Raw genomic sequence first — 22,166 nt, forward strand, 5'->3', positions numbered from 1 at the left:
GTACCATTGATAGTAGGCAATCTATCATATCTACCAATCTTGTAGTATCAGAGAATATCATCTATCTTAGCCAAGTGACCCAAATTTATCAAATAGTACTTATCTTGAATATCAGTTACATTTATCTATTTTGTTTGTTACTTCAAAGGCAAAGGACATTCTCTTTGATAGATAAAATGAAAAAACTATACAAATGGAATGCTCTAAATTCTCCTCATTGTTAATGACCATCATCTTCATATATAATAACTAGTGGTCCTGTCTCTCTGGATCCTTCTCTACTCTCCCCACCAGTATATCTAAAATAAAACCCCAACCAAATTTGTTGATACCTCTCAGCATCAGGTAGCTAATATAGTTCCCTCTCTACACAATGATTGCTTTTTCCTGCATTGTACTACTTGGGTTTTATTGATTGCATTATATGAAATTTCTTTTTTTTTTTTTTTTTTACTTTTACTTAATTCATTTTTAATGATGCAATATTCTATTTATTGGTTGAAACACATCCACATAAACACATATAAATAAGCATTTGAATACATATTTCAGATAAAATATATTTGTCAAAGCAACATATATTACTGGTTCCTATATAAACATGTTTGTATCAATTTCTATCTCTCTGTTTATATAGATTTATATAGATTATTAGAAGTGATCAAGTATGGAGTGAATAGTAAGAAAGAGGGAGAGGGATACAGAATAGGTAGGATCAGTTACAGTTTCTATGTTGAGATAAAATGAGACTAACTCTGGTTATTGACTACTTAACAAAAGGAATTTTACTTAGCCCTAATAAAGAAAGTATATTTTAAAATGAGACAATAACATGCAGTTTACATTTCTCCTAAACCCATCTCCTTATAGAAATTTATTTGTCACTTGGAGGTTGTGTGACAAGTCACTTGTGGCACCTGCCAAGTCTGGAAGCATCTCAGTAGGTGGACCTTCATATGTTTCACTCCCTGTCTACACATATATACATACATATACATTTCAGATTAAATCAATTTTTTCAAGGCACTAATATATTCCTAGTGATATATGTGTATATATATATGTGTGTGTGTGTGTGTATACACATGTATATGTGTATATACATATATACATACATATATATGTATAACATACACACACACATATATATATTTACATATATGCACAGCATATAGATAAATTTATTTATTTGGAATTAATGAAATGCCATCATCATTGAGGAATTTAAAAAAAAAAAAAAAAAAAAAAGGTTCCCCAAGGGAAATGGAGAAACACCTTGTGAGTATAAATAGATCACATTGTTACTATATGCTGTTAAGAAAGACTTGAGGAAAAAATACAGTGTAAAAGCATCACAAAGGACATGTATGAATGAAAAAAAGCAGTAACAGCAAGAACAATGGCTAACAAATGGCTTATCAGAATGCTGTAATGTTATCCCTTAAAAAAACAGAAAAAACTCTGAAATGGAGCCTTCCATATATTAAATAGTTCTTCTACAGCCAATATGTTGGAGGATATAGATAATAATTACAAAAGATAAGAAGGCCTAGGTAGGTTGTGATTTGTATTTGTGGAGGGACAGCTCATAGGTATAAGATAAGAAATTCATTAAAGTTTCTAAGTATATATCTGAAATTAATTTTGGATTTTTTTGCACAATTTACACAATTATGATGTTTCAAGCTTTTAAAATACATTTTTATAAATCAAAGAAACATGAAAATAGAAATATAGTAGCTCAATAAATCAATATTCCCATAACTTAATTTCCCTCAGCATATAATATGGTGGCTATATTTCCTTATGGAATTAATTTTAATTGCGGAAATAATCACCCCATCATGTGTATGATTTCTTTTTTGTTAATTTATCAGCATGACAGCAAGTCACTAAAATTCTTTATAATGTAATAAATACAAATACTAATTCTATATGTTCTTTTCTCATTTTCCATGACTAACCAATAGTCTGATAAATTAGTCATTAATAAAACAAATCTTTAAGAATAAAGTTCTCAAAATTTCCAATGATTTTTTTCCAGCCAGATTCAAATATCTTTTCTTTGCTTATGTAACATTTTATATCATTAGGCATTTCTTTACATTATTTTTTCCTCTGATGACCCTAATGTTGTCCTCCTCTAGTTTTTCTTCTATTTTTCTATTTCCTTTCCTAACAACTTCTTTCTCCAAGAGAATGTTTTAAGGTTTACTTCTTGCCTAGTAATCTTTCTCTATACTTACTCAGAAGGAGAAGGGCACAGTGAAAAGATTATTTTAGAGTAAGGGTATCTAGGTTCAGATTCTATTCCTGATTCATACTACCTGTATGACCATGTGTTAATCATTTAATAATATCATTACAAAAATTACAGGGTTGAACTAAATGGCTTTTAAGGTCACTTTTTGTCTATGATCCTGTGAAGCCTGAGGAAATTTATCTGCTTCTATGGCTTTAAATGGTATTTTCAAGATGACTGTCTAGTGTCTATCTATATTGAGGTCTCATCAAATTTTATGTTTATTTCTAATTGTATGCAAGTCATTTTTGCTTATTTATTTCATCATTATTAAGTCTCATGTAAACTTTTTGTACTTCAATTGAATATCCCTTTTTTTTTTTTCCTGAGGCTGGTGTTAAGTGACTTGCCCAGGGTCACACAGGTAGGACGTGTTAAGTGTCTGAGACCAGATTTGATCTCGGGTCCTCCTGAATTCAGGGCTGGTGCTCTATCCATTGCACGACCTAGCTGCCCCTACTTCAATTGAATATCAATCTCTAATGCTTAATATTGTTAAGAGTATCTCTTATTTCTTTGGTCTCCAAATCTCATATAATTATAGTTTTGGCTTTTTCTTTTTCTATCCATTTGATATAATTCATTAACTAATCTAGATGATTTATCTCTAAAATAATGCATAAATACCACATTTTGACAATTTAAAATAAAAAAAATATATATATATGTATATATATACATATATATATATATATATATGTACACACACACACACACACACACACACACATATATATATATATATATATATATATATATATATATATTTTTAATTATATTGCTCTCCTTGCCCTTAATTGATAATGTTCCCTGGAGGTATTTTCTAGGCTCTTTTTCTCATGTCTATTCATTCCCAAAGGGATATTATGTGATTTCACTGGTCAATATATTACTTCTATGTCTATCACTCCAAAATCTAAATAATCTGTTTTACTTTTTCCTAAATCGATGTCTTTTCTAAATGCAATTCTGAAATATCTGACTACTCAATGTATATCACTATCTGAATGCCCTGCCTGTACCTAAAATTCCAAAAGTCAAAAAGGTAATTCTCCTTTCCCTATAAACATGTTCTTCCTCTCAAAATCCCTTGCTTCTGTTGATAATACAATTTATCCTATTTATCTGATTTAGAAACCTCAATAGTTTTTTTGGGGGGGTTTTGGAGTCTTTTGCCTTCCTCCATCCTATTTGTGAAATTTAATCAGTTCTATGTCTCAATACCTCTTACTATCAGTATTATTCTTACATTCCTACCATAGTAGTTCAGTCCCTCTTCATCTTTGTAAAGGATTGTCATGCAGTCCTCTTATTGGAACATCTGCTTTTAGCTTTTTCTTTCTGTCTCTCTGTTTCTGTCTCTATCTGTGTGTGTGTATAACTCTATCTCTCTCCTTTCCTGCATGACCCTCTCCTCTTCTCTCCTCTCATCTCCTCTTCTCTCCTCTCCTCTCCTCTCTTTTCCCTTTCTTTTCTTTCTTTTCCTTTACTTTCCTCTTTATGTCTCTGTCTCTCATTGTGTGTCTCGGTCTGTCTCTCTCTGTCTCTGTCTCTCTGATATTCTAATATTGTGACTGCCTCTCTTCAATAACTTTCATTGCTCCCTTTGGACAAAATATTAAATTTATGACTTGCCATTTTAAGTCCCTAATACCCCAGCTTCAAAATCCTTGTATAGGTTTATTTTACATTTGATTATCCACATACTCTGAGTCAAAATGGATTACTAAGTTTGCTTAAGTTAGGATGCAATCAATCTCTGACTTCAATGCATTTGAACATCCTCTTTGCATAAAATACACTCCCCTCATAAGGTCATCTCTATTTCTAGAATTATTTTTCTGTCAAGTATCACTTCAAGAATTTCCTTTTCCATAAGTTGTTCACTGATATCTCCACATAAAATTATTCTTCCTTCAAATTTTTTCAGAGTGTCTTGTTGGAATTTTTACTTTGCCCCTATTACTACCTATCTTGTATTACATCTATGGTTATAGAACACAAGCTTTTTAAAGCCTGGGACTGTCATTATTATCTTTCATTTTTGTTATGCTGTTTATTTTTAATACACATTGTTTTATGAATCAGGTTGGGAGAGAAAAATAAGAATAAAAGGGAAAACCATGTGATATAAAAACAAACAAACAAACAAAGGAAGTGAAAATAGTATGTGTTGATTCAAAATCAGTCTCCTTATATCTTTTTCTGAATGCAGCTGGCATTTTCTTTCTAAAGTCTATTGGGATTACTTCAGATCACTGAGCCACTGAGAAGAATGAAGACTTTTATAGTTAATCATTGCACATTCTTGATATTTTTCATACATTGTATTCCTGGTTCTGCTTATTTTGCTCAGTATAAGTTCATGTAAATATTTCCAGGATTTTCTATAATCAACTTGTTAATAATTTTTTATAGACCAACAATTTTCCATTATTTTCACGTATCACAGCTTGTTCAGCCACTACCCAATTGAAGGGCATCCACTCCTGTTTCAATTCTTTGCTACTACAAAAAAGCTGTTATAAACATTTTTGTATATGTGGATCCTTTTCCTTCCTTTATGATTCCCTTGGGACACAGACCCAGAAATATCATTGACAGGTCAAAAGTTATACAGTTTTATAGTCCTTTGGTGATAATTCCAAATTGCTCTTCAAAATGATTGGATTGTTTCATAACAACAACAATGCATTAGTGTACCAGTTTTTCCACACCCCCTCCAACATTTATCACTATCTTTTCCTGTTATTTTGCCCAATCTGAGAGATATGAGGTGGTACCTCAGAATTGTATTAATCAATAGTGATATTTCTTCTATCAATTAGTGATATACAGGATTTTTCCATGTATCGATAAATGATTTTAATTTCTTCATCTGAAAATTATCTGTTCACATCCTTTGGCTATTAATTGGAGAATGACTATATTCTTATAAATTTGACAGGTCTTTATATACTATAGAGATTTTAGATACCTTTATTACAAAACTGATTATAAAGATTTTTTTCCCCTCAGCTTTGTATTTCCCTTTTAATCTTGTTTGTATTAGTCTTGTTTGTGCAAAACTTTTACATTTAATGTCATCAAAGTTGCCCATTTTTTTTCATAATGTTCTCTAGTTCTTCTTTGGTCATAAATTCATTTCTTCTCCAAAGATATGATAGGTAAATCATCCTTTGTTTTCTTAATTTGTTTATGCTCAAGTTGTGTATCTATTTTGACCTTATTTTGGCATGGGTTGTGAAATGTAGGTTGAGGTCTAATTTCTGACATTTTCCAGTTTTCCCAACAACTTTAGTCAAATAGTGAGCTCTTACTCCAAAAACTGGAATTTGGGGATTTATCAAATATCAGATTGCCAAATTGTTTTGATTACTGTTGCTTTATAATATAGTTTTAGTTTTGGTACTGCTAAGTTATCATCCTTTGTTTTGTTTTGTTTTTCATTAATTCTTTTGATATTGTCCTTTTGCTCTTCCACATGAATTTTATTACTATTTTTTCAAGTTCTGTAAAATAATATTGACATTTTATTAGTTTCTTCATAAAACCAATTCTTAGTTTTATTAGTTCAATAATTTTCTTAATCTTTATTCTATTAGTCTCCCCTTTGATTTTTAAAATGTCTAAGTTGTTATTAAACTGAGTTTAATTTAACTATTATTTAATTTGTTACTTTTCTAGCTTTTTTAGTTGCATTCCCAATTCAGGTCTTCTCTTTCTTTATTTTATTTATATAAGTATTTAGACATATAACATTTCCCCTAGGAAATCCTTTGGCTGCATTCCATACGTATTGTTACACTTTTTTCATTATTGTCTTTTCTTGTATGAAATTATGGATTGTTTCTGTGATTTTTGTTTGACCCACTCATGATTTAGAAGTAGATTATTTGATTTCTAATTTTTTTTTTGTCTAACTTTCCCTGACCTTTTATTGAATAAAAGTTTTATTGCATTGTGGTCTGGAAAGGAAGCATTTACTATTTGTGCTTTTTTGCATTTGATTGTGAGCTTTTTCTACCCTAATACATGGTCAGTTTTTGTGTATCTGCCATGTACTGCTAAGAAAAAATGTGTATTTCTTTCTGCTCCTTTTCAATTTTCTCCAGAGGTCTATCATATCTAGATTTTTCTAGGATCCTATTGACCTCCCTACTTTCTTTCTTGTTTATTTTTGTGGTTAGATTTGTCTGATTCTGAGAAAGGAAGGTTAAAGTTCCCTACTAGAATAGTTATGACTGGCTTAAAAATCCTCTCTAGGAATTTGCCTGCTCTACCACTTGGTGCATATACATTTAGTTTACTTACTACTTCATTATTTATTATACCTTTTATCAAAATATACCCTCCTTCCTTATCTCATTAAAATATTTATTTTTACTTTTCCTTTTTCTGAGATCAGACATGCTATCCTAGGTTTTTTTTTTTTTTTTTTTTTTTTTTTTTTTTTTACTTTAGCTAAAGCATAATAAATTCTGTTCTGGTCTTTTACCTTTACTCCATATGTGTCTCTCTTTGTCAAATGTTCTTGTAAACAACATATTGTAGGATTCTATTTTTTAATCCACTCTGCTATTCCCTTCTGTTTTGTGGAAGAATCCATTTCATTCACATTAACACTTATGATTACCAACTCTATTTCCCTCCATTCTATTTTCTCTCCTTTATTTACTTTTGCTCTCTCTTTATACCCAGTCCTTAGTTGTGTATGTTTTTTTTTTTTAACTCACTCCACCCACTATCTTATCTCCTATCATTCCTCCTCCCTTCTCTTAGTAGTGCTTTTTTTGTTTTGTTTTGTTTTTTTTAAATCCAATCCACCTACTACTTTATTGTAGTGTTCTGGTTGGTTTTCTGGATGGATCAGACTTCATTTCAGTAGAGTATTCACCATAAGAATAGCCAGATATTAAAGTCCAAATTCTCTATTATATCCTTCAAAGTTTAGTTTCCTTGCCTGGGGCCTGGGCCAGATTTCTTGAGGTCCTCTGGAATGTGTCTTGGTTTCTGTGGGGGAGGCAGGAGGACCACCATAACAGTCTCTGCCTTGAAGTCTGTCTCAGTCCCAGGGCTTGTGCTCCAGCCTTCAGCCACCACAAAGGTGGGAAATGAAATGAATTTGTCTGGCTGAGTTTGTCCTAGTTTATATGCTCTATTGCTCTATTATAATTACATTATTATAGGTGTGAATCTTATAGAATAGATGTTAATCTTGTAGAACTATATTAAATACTAAGTATATCTACTGAACTAGAGAATTATTAATCATTATGCTAAACCAGATAACCATTGTCTTATCAATTCCCACTGCATTAGCAGCTTGTAAGAATCCTTGTTTCAAGTACAAAATTCTGGCCCTTATCTTTGATCAGTCCTTCCTCCTTTCTCTTCCTTTTTCTTCCATGGTCAATCTGACCAAGTTTTCAACACATCTTCCTTGAACTGGAAAAACAGGCTGTTTTCTAAACATCTGCCCCATTTTAGCTGAAATATTACTTTAGCTCTTTAACAAAGTTTCTTTGTTGTACTTTCCCTAATTTCTGGGTCAGAGAGACTTTTCTACTGAAATCAGGATTGTTTCTGTCCCACGTTCGGGCACCAAAATGTAATGTTCTATTCTCTAAATTATAATTATTCTCTGGGAGCAGATTTCTTGGGGAGCTTTTGGACGCAGCCTTATTCAGTTTCAATAATCACCTCAAATGCAGCCAGGGGTTAAAGTCCAAATCCTTTATTGTCTCTTCCAAAATCTTATCTCCTTCACTTGGGGCTTGGCTAGTTTTCTGGAGGCCTTCTTCTCTCCTTGGTTCTGGAGAGCTCTTGTCTGAATGTCTCCAGCCAGCACAAAGGTAGAAGTAAGAATCTCCTCCTTAGCTCTTATTTCCATAGACATTTTCCCCATGCAAATTTCCAATATTATTCTAGACAAAAGAGGCCAAACATGGTTTCCCGTTTTCCATGCTTCTATTCTTCTCATCATAGAATATCATTTTTGTTTCTTTATTCAGCACTTTTCTTCTCCAATGGGGTTTGTTCTGAATCTAAATTCTTAACCTTACTCTTGGGGTTTAATATAAAATGGTCCATCCTTTTCATGTATTATGCTATTTGGAAGGATATACTTGGAATTTTTGGCCTATATAAGTTAATTCTATTATCACCGGTCATAAGACCCAATCATTTACTCATATGAATATTTTAGCAAGTCAATTATATCAGCTTACTTCACCGACAATATATTACCCACTTTTTTGTTATAAATGCCACTCAAAACTTAAATCTTTTGCAATCTATCTCAAATTAACAGCACCTGCCTTTGTTCTCCTTTTATTAGGGCTAACTACATTCATGATTAAAGTCTATTATTTATTAACTTTAAACTGTTGCTTTGCAAAATTATTCCTTTGTAGATTCATGCATATAATCCTTTGCAACAGTACAGGATCTTCTTTTTAAAAATTTTCTTTAAGAAAAAAGTCAACTTTGGAAGAATTATTTTTGTTCCCATAAGAATACAACTTTTGTCCTTAGAAAAAATACCACTGTTGTTTTGCTTAAGGAATTTCAGTAAAGTATGGAGTTTGTCTTTCATTGACATCACAAAGAACAAAAATGTCTCCAAAAATCTATTGTATTTTATCCTACATTTACATTATACCTTTTACTCATGCTGTGGTATGATGTGGGAAAAAAAAATAGTTATATCTTCATCTCATTCATGTACAAATGTGCTCACAATGATGTTCAGAATAATTCTGCAAACTAAGCCTTTTCTACAATATTATACCTGCTATGCTTGAAATTTACATTAGAAAACAATTGAATAAAGTCACTTTATGACACTATTAAGGGTCTATGCATATGTATAACGAACAGAAAATTCATAAACATTTGAAGCAAGAAGGGAATTTTACGTTAGCTATTAAATTATGCTGTATAGAGAGCCAAATATAAACATTTTAAATTCTGTCCTATGTTAAATCAGATAAAAATGAATAGGATCATAGAATCTAGCTTTGAATTGAAGAATGTCTACTTTCACATTAGTACAAAATATAATTTAAGGCAATTTTGTCATATCACAAAACAAAGAATTTTGGAGATGAAAAAGATATTTTATATCATCTCACTCCAATCATCTCTTCTAATGGTTGAGAATATTTAGGCCTAGAAATTTTAAGTAATATATCCAAGTCATACAGTTTTATGGCAAAATAAAAAATAGAGCTTGTCTGACTTTTAATATTCCCAACACATACATACACTACTGCATATGCAGAATAACAAAGATAAAAAAAAACAAAAACAAAAGAAACACTTCAATAATTAGGGTCACTGTTATAATGATAATATCTTTTAAAGAAATTTTGTGCTAAAATTTAGTCACTAATTTATTATATTCATTAGACAATTTCTGGAATGAAGGTGAACAGTGATATAGACTAAGTGTGCATTTATACCTATGAAACACAAAAACCCAGAAAGTCCCTGTGTATGATTTCTAAGAGAACATGAATTGGGAATATGCTGTAATGGGAAAATACCTACATATCAATGAAATCATAAGTCCATTCAAGCACTGAAGCTCATTACCTCTAGGTAAGAGAAAATATCCTAAAATTTTGTAAGTATATGTCAACTGCACACATATATACATAAGAAAGGACTACTGTAAATATTTTATAGTAACATAGCAAGGTATATTGAATAAAATAAGGGCTGGAAATCAAAAGACCATGTTTTAAGACTCAACTCCATCATTTCTGGCTGTTTGACCTTAGCAAAGCAAACTGTAGTGATAGTTTATGTCTTGCCCATCTCACAGAGTTGTTGTGAGACTCAAATATATGTTATGTGACTTAGGCAGGTGAAATCAGGCAGTATCTCTGAATCTGACCAACATACAGTGTGTAAATTATATAGTGATATGAGGTGGAATTATTATGAAATAGCTATTTCAGAAAGATAAAGAGATTTAAGATGGATAATATGATTAACCTTTTCCATGGAACTATAAGCAGTTTCCTAATTAGATAATACAATAATACCCACCCTTTCTATGAATGTTAACTCAATATCTCCCTGGACTATGATTTATACAGTCCAATTAACACCTCTTCTACAATCCCACAGACAAAAAACTTTTTAAATTTTTTAAACTTTTTAAAAATTAATAACTCAGGTTTTTAAGTAATGATAGAAATGTCATATCAAAGAAAATGATGAATGCATACTAATGGTCAGTGGTAGTGATAGGAAGTGATGGTGGTATTAGTTGTATGTAGAAAGAGATCTGAAAAAATCCTTCCCTATGTTATACAAAGGTGGGTTTCCAACCATTCTTCCAACCATTCTTTTAGACTCAACTTGTAAAGAGAAATAATAAAGTAAGAAGTGTTTATTTACTATTCTAGGAACAGTCCCTGCTTGGAACTTTACATATAACAAGGATATGATAAATGCTTGTTCATTTTAATTGAGGTATGTTGGATCTAATTAGAAGTTATAGGATGTTGGGATTAGGAGACAGGTTCATATCCTCCTTCAGTTTTTTAAAATTAGGTATATGATTTTGAGGGAGCTCTAATTCTCCCTGGGACTTAGTTTTCTTATTTATATAATGATGAGGCTAAAAGATATCTAAAATTCAATTTATTTATAAACGATGTGATTCTTAAGCACAGAACTAACCAAAAGTCAATAGGACCATTGGGTATTTGGCTAAGGATAAGCTGGATCTATGGAGTCATTGCCATGATATTTCAATTATAGCTAATTACGTATATAACTACAACTTCACATACTAATAGACCTATAACTCATAGGTTTACTGTAACATTGAGAATTATGATTTTACTTAAACTCTGATGGGATATAGATTATTGATATCTATACAAACAGAACATAAAAAATCTAAACAAATAGAAAATAATACATAAATAAATATTTCTATATTATATATACATATGTACACAAATAGGAAATAAACTTATAAATAGAATTTTAGTGATCCATTAGATACCGGTTTTAAAATATTGGAACAAGTATCACTGATAAAGTTAAATACATGCTCTGGAGCAAACTACATTGGAATAACTACATTTGCATTTTCTCAGTGATTATACATTGAATAAGACAACCTGAATATGTGATCACAACTGATACTGGTAGACGTCAAATAAACAGACTTCATTTTCATTTGAATTTCAAGATTGGACATTCAATACATGATCATTCAAATTAATGCACTCTACTAATCAGAGGTTTTCTACTTGTTTTTATTTACCTCCTCTTCTTTAAAAAAGAGATAAAACTATGTTAATGCTATGCAAAGGTATATATTTTGAATGAGAAGTCAGAAAATTGAAAAGGATAATTTCCTGCATCAGCTTATCATTAAATGCTACATATGATGTCAACTTGACAGCTAGCAATATACCCAAGTGTAATTCCACAAAGTAGATTGATATTAGACAATGAAAATATCTATGTGAACTATAGTATACAGAGAATACTTCTTTTTGCCTCTTGTCTACAAAGGAAATGAACAAAGCGTAGCTTGCACAGAAGAGCAGCAGAATTTTTCTTTGTGGAATAACTGGATTTTAGTAATAAGCATGGAAATCCATAGTGAAAAAAATAGGTTGATATAATTTATTTCATCTGAATTCAGAATTTGTTATAAACAAATTAAGATAGCCAAACTGGTGCCACTAAATATTAATACAAAATTAGTATTTGAGCCCCCTACTGCATCTTAAAACTCAGTCCTTGGTGTTAACTGTTTGTTTTTTTCCATCCCCAACAACCAAGAACCTAGTCCCTTGTTATTCCCTACTAATATCTAGCTCTTTCTCCATTCTAGACTGACTTTCTCTAACTGGTTTATAAGAGGGTAAACTAACTTTCCCCTCATTTTGCCTCCCCTCATTATGCTTCATACTGCCATTAGGTATTTTAAAGGATATATGTGTCTGTGTGTGTGTTTGTCTATGTATGCATACACATACACACTATATATATATATGTGTGTGTGTACATACACACATATATGTATGTATACATATATATGCACACATATATGTAAATATACATATAAAATTAAAAAACATATAGTCATAAATGAATGGAAAAGTAATAAATCTACAAAGATCTTTTCACTTTAGGATCATTCACAGGGAATGAACTCTATTTTTTTTGAATTCTCTTTCTCCTTCTGCCCAACTGACCTTCTATCTCCAATCTTGCACCAAGTAAGTACAATCTCAGTTCTCACTATTTTGCTAATAGATTTCATTTGGGAAGGAAAAAAAAAAAAAAACATTTATTTTTATTCAGATTTCCCCAAGACTTATTGTCCTTTGTTAGGAAAACAAAGGATGTATATTTAGCTTTAGGATCAGCAATGGCATTATTAGCAAATATCCTACAAGTATAAAATGAGAATGGGTACTTATCCTATATTCTTCTATTATTGGTTACCATCCCTTATTTTTTAGTCTCTCAAGTATACCTTTTCCATTCCCTGGCCATAATAATCCTTGTCCCTACTGCCTTAAATAAGAAAGGGTCCTCTCTCTCAGACCACCCTAAGAATCTTTTCCCCAGTAATTTTGGGTATATATCCTAAGGTGGCATTAAAAAAAAATCATATCTTAAAGATCATGGGTGTAAGCCTTTGGAAAGTTCTATCTCTTTCAGCTTTTTCTACCATTATTGTTTTGAAGGAATTTCCTCTAGCTTCTTTAGCCTCTGACATCATTCAGGGTTTGAAATTGGAAACTTGTTGAGCATAAGTATCACATTTCATTTACCTTTGCATCTGTCCTAGGACCTAGAACTTTGTACATTTCAAGTGCTGAATAAATGTTAATTTTCTTAGGAAAGAGTTTCATATGGTTTTTAACTGATATCTAGGGATATTAGTTCACTTGTGAAATTATGTGACAGTAGAAAAGGCCATATTAATTAAACTGTCATTGCCTCAATATGCAAGAAGTTAGGAACTTCTAAACTAAACTTCTATTGCCCCTGACATTCACATATCATACTTGTTGGAAGATCTGTGATAACTGGCATACTTTGAGTATAAGAAACAATATATGTTTTTTTTTTTTTTTTGATTTCAATATTCTTATTCCACATCTTTGCTGAGTTCTAGAGCTTACATGATTCTGTGAAACAATATGACTGCTCCATGTGAAGAACTTTTTTGAACTTTAATTTATTTTTCTTGCTAGCATAACATTTTATTGCATGCCAGGTTCTCAATCTCTTTCTTCTCTTAAAATGGTTTTTCAGGGGAATGTCTCTCATAACTGTATTTATATAAGACTTTATAACATAAGTTATAAATTATTCTTCCATAAGCGTAGGTCTGCAATTCTTTCCCTCACAATACAAATATATTTGTAAGCTATATTCTTAACTTTAGTTGTCTGTCTTTATGCTATTATTGAATGAACTTGTATTAAGAATCTCCCAAAAGTTTATGAAACATCCATACAACTTGGAGTGTATAAGGATTGCTGCTTAATATTTCCAATAGATTCAATAGCCACATTATAGTAGGATAAACTTCAAAATATCTTTAATCTCAAATTTAGAGATTTCTAAAATAATGGAAGTGATCATATACTAAAAGGAAATATAATTTATATGAATCAAATACAACTACCATCTAGATTTTCTCCCATTTATATAGATTCATAATCATGACACCTATCATAAAACCCTACTTGTATAAAAACATACAAACATATTGAAATATTTTGTTGGTATCTTCCTTAAACCATAAGATTAATATATCTGATATATTCCATAGCAATAAAATATTAGCTGTGAATCTATATTAGATTTAAAAGAAGCTTTTTTTTAATCATTGGAAGAAAAATTGAGCAGAAATTAGTAATATCTTAATATATATATATTAACTTATTCCAATTGTTACCTATCTTCTTTTTCAGTTTCTAAAACTCTAACATCAAGCTTTTGTGGTAGAACACAGTTTTGATCAACCTTGACAGGTGATAAAATAAGTTTTACTTTCAATAATTCATTGTCTCTATTCATCGACATCAAGTAGTCCTAATTTGTGAAGAACTTAATGTATAAAATTGTCATTCCTGTCCCAAAGGACTTTTCTCAGGTACATAAATCTTTACTTCTCAGAATCATGACTTCAATCTACATGGACCACACAGTGAATATTATATTAAATATTCCAATTATCATAATCCATCCTGAACACAGCATAAAGATTTTTGATGGAAAATCACATAATTTTTTTTTTAAATGGTGAAATATCATGGAATTATAGCACTGAAACTTACTACTAAATCCAGTTTTTATTAAAAAAAAAAGCTAATAAGAGAGATCCTACAACTGTATGTATAGAGTATTAGATATATAGAAATTCTCTAATATCATTGTTGAAGCAAGTAAAAAGATTAATCTACCACATTAAAAATAAAACTATCTTACCATGAGCTCACAGGGATGGAATTCAATGAAAAGTTCTCCACCCTGAGACCTAGAAAAAAATAGAACCAGAAGAATTCTAGATCAGTGGTACTATTACATTTTGATACATCTTTTTTTTTTTTTTTTTTTTTTTTAAGGGATGAATAGTAGGTTAACATTATGGGAAAATAGTAGATATATTAGTTTCCAAACAACTGAATATTTGTCAGGAAGATAGCACTTTATCTTAGGAAAAAACATTTACAATTTAGTATTAATTCTAATTTTGGGGTACTTAACAGAGCCACAAAAGGTGATATAGCATGAGTATAACACAGAATTATAGGGGCAGTTAGTTGCTGAAGTGGATAGAGCACCAGCCCTGAAGTCAGGAGGATCTGAGTTCAAATCTGGTCTCAGACACTTAATATTTTTTTAGCTATGTGACCCTCGGCATGAAATAATGTACAAACATCTATATCTATCAGTCTGTCTATCTGTCTGTCTGTCTATCTATCTATCTATCTATCTATCTATCTATCTATCTATCTATCTATTTATCTATCTATCCATATCTCTCACTATAGCATATCTTTATTGATATAAGTATAATAAAATGTTATTATATAATGTGATATATATGCCTACACACATATGAGTGTGTGTATATATCTATATCTATATGTATAACATACAAATACATAAGTGTGTATATTGACAGTCCATGAGCCAAATAAATGAAAGAATCAGTTTTTAAAATCAGATTTTTCATTCTTGATTTGAATTATAGTACAATTGAATCCAAAATAATAGCAAGTTATATTATAATAGGCTTTTTTCATAAAAATGCTTTTATACTTGTTAAATAAAAACTCACCTACCATCATTCAGGGAAGTTAATATATGGAAAAATTTGATATGAACTTATTTAGGAGAAAAATTAAAAACCAGTATAAACTGCTTACAATGACAGGAACATTTTCTGATACATTTTTGAAGGAAAAGTTCAGATAAAATAAAATATCACTGACATATGCATGCATAAATCCAATTTATTAAATTCCTCTCTTTATACAAAAAGTTTTTAGAATTAAAAAAATTAAACTCACTGATTTGAAATTTATTATAGGCAAACACAAGTATCCACATATTCATCATAATTTCTTTCTTCTTTTCCTATTTCCCCAGAATTTCTATATGTTCCAGTCAAATCAATAAGCATTTTAGGATGGGTCAGACATCAAAATAAGGACTAGTGTTGCAAAGAAAGTCAAAAGGCAATTCCTATCTCCAGAGATTCTTAGTCAAATGGGGAAAATGTACAAGCAACTATGTGTAGGAACTATCCCTTTCCTCTTCCTCTGCCACTGATGGGTCCTTGACCCCTTTCTTATTTTTGACACTGTCTATGCTGCTATAAAAATTACAATGACCCCAATTTCTGATCTTGTTGCCAGAGTCACTACAGAAGCCCATCCCAATACTGTTGGAAGAAAGCAAAGAAACAGGTGAGATGAAGTTCTGATGACCTGACTTAGATATCATAATAAGGTTTCCTTTAGTAACAATCATGTTTCAGGTCTGTGGTACAATACATGATTCAATTTATTGTGTGCGAAATAAGCTTTTGAAGGCTAGCAGGAACTGAATAGTTATTGGTAATATTGATTGTGTGGAAAAACATTGCAGCTTCAAAGTAATTTATTTGCTCTTCTACCTCTGCTACTCCAACTCGAAGCATAGTACTTTAGTATGGATTTGATGAATATTTTCTGAATAGGATTTATATGATAATAATTATTTGGAACAAAATTGTTTGTAAATATATTGAATATAATTTGAGATTTGTAAAATGAGTAGGGATGAGTCAAATTCTCTTTCTGATATATATGAAGCAATTATCTAGTAATTAATCATTGTTGTTGTTCAACTGTTTTTAATTATGCCAATTCTTTGTGACCTCAGTTGGGGTTTTCTTGGCAAAGATTCTAGAGTGGTATGCCATTTCTCTCTTGGTACATATCCTTTTACAGATGAAGAAGCTGAGGCCAGCTGAGTTAAATGGCATTCCCAGAGTCAAACAGCTATGAAATGTCTACGGTCAGATTTGAATTTAGGAAGACTTTCTATCTGATACATTATCCATTGTATCACATAGCTGTCCAATCAATCAGTCAATGAGAATTTATTAAAGATCTGGAATCTTTAATGGATTAGGATCCATGGATCAGGAATAACACTAAGCAATGGAGACAAAGGCAAAAGTGAAATTGCCTAAGCCTCAAAGACCTAAGGTGTTAATTCTAAAACATGTATGAACATGAATACATAATATTTTAAAAATTATATTTGAGGAGATGAACCTAGGAGCAACTAAGAATTTCTGCTTTATCTTATCTATTCATTAAAGTGCTTGGAAAACTACTTATTTTAATTCAATTAGTATTCCTTTATGATTTCAATTCCCTATTTGTAGTTTGAATACATGATTGGGAGTTCTCAAAGAATATTTCTAGAGGAACACAGATTGTAAAGCCTTGACCTAGCTGGTTAAGGAATGAGAATAGGTCTGGTGACCTTTTTAGAAAGGATGATTACTAAGGTGGCCACAAAGCACTATGCTAGGGTAGTCAGAAAAAATATGTGAAGTGACTCCCAGGTGCCACATCTTGTGTCAATTGCTAAGGGCACTAAAGTATGCAAAAGTCCTGCCCTTAAGGAGCTTATAATCCAATGGGAGTGACAAGCAAGAAAATGTATATGGACAAGTTATATACAGGACAACTAGGGAATCATTAACCAAGGAAAGGCCCTACAAATAAGAGGGGTTTAAAAAGCTTCCTGTAGAAGATAGAAATTTAGCTGGGACTTAAAAGGTGACAGCAAAGATAATAGGCAGGGTCAAGGAAGAAGAACATTTTAGGTATAGAGGGCAGACAGAGAAAATGTCCAGAGTCAGAGAGAAGTAATATCAACTTCTTAGAATTGCAGGGGGTTAGTGACAACGAATTGAAGAGTATGTGGTTGGGAGTAAAAAATCTGAAAAGATAGGAGAGGGATTGATTATAAAATGCTTTGAATTTCAAACAAGGAAGATTTTATATTTAATTATGGGAGCAATAAAGAAGCCCCTGGAGTTTGTTGAGTAGAAAGGATGCCATAATTGGACCTATATTCGACATACTTTTAAAAATAAAGGATTAAATCTTCTTTAGTATTACCTGACTCAACAATGTTTGAGTTAATGAAATTGCCAAAGTTGGTGTGGACTACCTCATCTTGGCAAGGATGAAGAGGAACGTTCTAGTTCCTTATGACTGGAAGATATATGGACCTTCTACTGGTTTGGATCAAAATACTTCTAGTTGGAAGAGAAAAAAACTTTCATCACAAATCAGCTCAACGTTACACAAATTCTGAGAGCTAGAAACATATCTACACTGCTACTGTCTATAACACTGTACAAGATCAAGAAACATCCCCTATCATATTTTGTAATATCTCCAAATAATCAACTCATTTTCTAATGACAAAACTGTCAAATTATCATACGTCTATCATAGTGAGGAGGATAAATATATGCTTCTTACTGAGAGATACCAGATATGTAAGATGTTAATGTAATATGTAAAAGTTTAATATTAATTTATACAATCACAAAACATTTAATTATGAAATATAGCAAAAGGGAAAGACTATTATGATATGGAGGTTAAAATGAAGGTATCTAATGATATACTTATTTAAATATAAAAGTTTCACCAAGAAATGTCCTAAAGCAAGAGGGGTGGGATTCTATCTTCCATCATTTTATAAAACTTCAAATAAAGCTTAATATTTCCCTGAATTCGTTTTCTCTAGATATTTACTGCAGCACATTCTAAAATATTAATAATATAATTATATAGTGATTATATATAACGGAATTAAAAAAATAAGTCTTATAAGAATGTTTAATCAATACATTTTATTGAATGAACAGAGCAGTTCATCAGTAAATATAATCTGACTTTAATTAACATTTTAAGGCATCTAGGACTTTTTTTTTTCTTCTACCATAGCTATCTTTTTCAATCTTATCATGCTTTGAGTTTTCAAATTTGCATTAGACTTATGTTGGTTCTACCAGTACCAAGAGGCTTTAAGAATAGTCCCCGTAATGAAATAATTGTGTCATTGTATTGACTTAATTAAATTGAAAGAAGCTTATGACTAGTGTTCTGGACTGTCAGAGCATACTATTCCAGGCTGCTAGGGCCACACATACCAATCTTGGGAACCTACCCGTATAAACACAGAGATGAGCTAATTGGGAGGTGCAAACAGTCTGTTTTTATTTGGTTATCCTCTCAGTGAGGGTAACAGGAAGTAAGAGTGCAAGTTCCACTCAGAACTGTCTATTTATGCTTCTTCTCTTCCCAGATTACCTGTGCCCAGCCCACTCAGTACTGTCAGAGGTGGTACCAGAGAAAGGAGGCATGTAGAGTTGAGTTGTACCCAAGGAGGAGCTCTAGCAAGAAGACACACTCCTTGCCACCTCAAAGAATGTAACAAAACTTCCTATAACTCCTTCAAAGTACAACCTCCCACCTCAGAGGCCATGCCCCTTTTTACTTCCCTGAATCCCACCTTTCCCAAGCTGATGTGGCATACAAGATACATAGCAAATATCTGAGAGAGGAATTCCTCTATGCCCCTAACATACTAGAAGGTTTATTACCAGGTGATGACATCTTAGAGCATGGAAGCACATGAAAACTATATCCTAAAATCACATTTATTACCATATTCATAAAATATGAGAGAATGGGCCATGAAAACACATTGTGTTTGGTAAAAATGGCATAAGAGAAAAAGTGCTAAGTTTAGAGAGAAGAGATTTGGTTTAAACCCTACTTCTGACATTTATTAGTGGTGTGACACTAAATGAGTCTCTTTTTTTAAGCTATAAACTAAAAGACCAAGCTAAACCAAACCAAAAAACAAACTCTTGAATTACAGAACTCCAAGTGATGTGAAGAAAGTGTTTAATAATTGGGCAAATGATATTTAAATGTAAATCAGTACTGTCACCTAAAGTAGCCAAAAATAATTATAATTTAATGTAAATGACTTTTATACCTTTTTCAGAAAACAAACTATATTTTTTAAAATAAAAGTTAAATTCATAATTACTTTGCTTCTCACTAAATTATGGTAGAAAAGCAAACAAAGGTGGTTCTAGAGATTAGAAGTTCTGGATTTTTATTTTAAGCCTTCCTTTAACTACCTTTGTTATCATAGGAGAATTTCTCTTTCCCTCTTTCAGTTTCCTCACCTATAAAATATTTCTATGGAAATAGATGATTTTATGGTTGCTTCTAAGTCTGAGGAAAAAAAAAAACTACACTATATAATAATATATATATATATATATATTTGTGTATATATATATATATATATATATGTATATAATATAATAAATAAAATTAAAAAAAAAAACTATTCAAGAAGGAGTAAAATAAAAACACCTGAGATTAAATCCTCCCTTGAGTAGATATTATATAAGTAGTCATTAACAAGTAACTTAACATCTTACAACTTTCAATTCATTTTTCATATTTCACATCTTCACACATTTTCATAAATTAATATACTTAAAAGAGGGAAATAATGCTTACATTGTCTACCTCATAAATTTGTTGTGAGGAAAACATTTTAAAGTGGTCTCTAAATGAGACTGCAATAGATCTTAGGATAATTAAAAGACCTTGGAAAATAGAACCTAATTACATTTATAATGTTCTGTTCAGGCAAAGTCAACTTCACAATGAGTATATTTCCTTAAACAATATTAATTTCCAGCTTTGGATTGTGTCAGATTGACTCTAACATTAAACATCTCTGATCTTGTCCTTTGTTTCAGTGAATGCACTAGTTAAGGTTGAATGGAAATTCACATTCTGTCTAATGCATAAAATGAAATTCTATGAGCTAGTCAACCTTTTTTTCAAAGACCTTCATGACTCCCTTGGCTGTTGTAACACTTAGCAGACTTGTATCTGTTCCTTTCAATCTCAAAAGAAGAATATGATGAGACTATTGTACTTCTTGTTAAATCATTTTATCTGAATCCAGAAATAAGAGGCTATAAATCTAATGAATTCCATAGCCTCACTTTTTCCATTTAATTAGCTATAATTAAATCATTTTTCACTCTTTACTACAATACACATAGTCTATGTTTTGTCAGAACACATGATTAACAAAGATAAAGTAGATGAAAAACAGGTGTACAATTATTCACTTCTACTTATATATTAGCAAGGTAAACTCAACATTTCTCAGGATTATAATATTAAGTGAATTATACTATTTATAATTCTATCAAGCATAATTCAAACAATACTAATTGAGCCCATACATGTGATTAGTACTATGTGAGATTTTCTAGAAAATTCAGAGCAAATATAAAATATACTCTTTGTGTTACCTGAGTTTATATGAATTTGGAGGTCATATCTATTTTTCCAGGGATTGGTGCTACCACTTTTAATGAAGAAAGCTTTATAAGATGACAAATGCTAATATGCTTTTAAAAGCAATGTAGCATATAATATATATGATTCATTATCATAATGAGGGACTACAGTGAGACATATTAGATATTTGAAATAAATGCCTTGTACTTTGCCAATGGAATATTTGACATGATTATCATTTTAAATAGAAATTTTATTTAAATATGCTTACAACAGCAACAAAAATATGTCAGAAACACTAATCAGAGTTTAGAGAATCACCAAAAAGTTGAACAAATATGTACTTTTTTCCATAATAAGGAAAGACAAAAATCATTAATAATCTTTTTAAGAATTTTTTATCTTAAAAATATTAAAATAATAGGGACCTTGGTACAAAGTCATTTAAACATGTCTAGTAGTGTTTTTGAAAATAAAAGTTTTATAGTTCCATCCCAATTACTATGGTTGATCAGACTAATAGGAGCTCAGAATGCTCTGTCACAGGTCACCCACAACTAGTTCCTATAATTTTTTGGGATGGACTCTCTAACTTTGTGTATTTTGTACTTCAGAATTAATTGAACCTTTTCTTCTTCTAACATGCCATGCTAAGTGGTCCTGTGCCAATGTCTCCCATGTCATACAATCAATTCTTTAAAAAGACCTTGAGAGTATCTTCACATTATTTTTTATAACCACCTTGTGAGAGCTTTCCCTGTGTGAGTTTAAAAAAAAAAAAAAAAAAAAAAAACTTTTTTTTTTTTTTTTGGCAAGCATACATTCGGCATTTGAACAATGTGGTCAGTCCAAGGAAGCCGTGCTCTCTGCAGTAGAGGTGGACTCATTGGTGGTTTAGATGAAGAAAGGACCTCAGTGTTTAGTATTTTATTTTG

At 31.1% G+C, this 22,166-nt stretch overlaps 1 protein-coding gene across 1 annotated transcript in view; it reads right to left on the reverse strand.

Moving 5' to 3' along the window:
• PTPRD (protein tyrosine phosphatase receptor type D) overlaps positions 1 to 22,166 on the reverse strand; it is a 2,806,204-nt gene that overhangs the window by 1,473,970 nt on the left and 1,310,068 nt on the right. Inside the window, 1 exon segment of the mRNA XM_074282898.1 lies at positions 14,792 to 14,840. The gene's annotated coding sequence lies outside the window, so the exon portion shown is untranslated.

This window comes from Sminthopsis crassicaudata, chromosome 1 (assembly GCF_048593235.1).
Source record: "Sminthopsis crassicaudata isolate SCR6 chromosome 1, ASM4859323v1, whole genome shotgun sequence".
Classification (NCBI taxonomy): domain Eukaryota; kingdom Metazoa; phylum Chordata; class Mammalia; order Dasyuromorphia; family Dasyuridae; genus Sminthopsis; species Sminthopsis crassicaudata.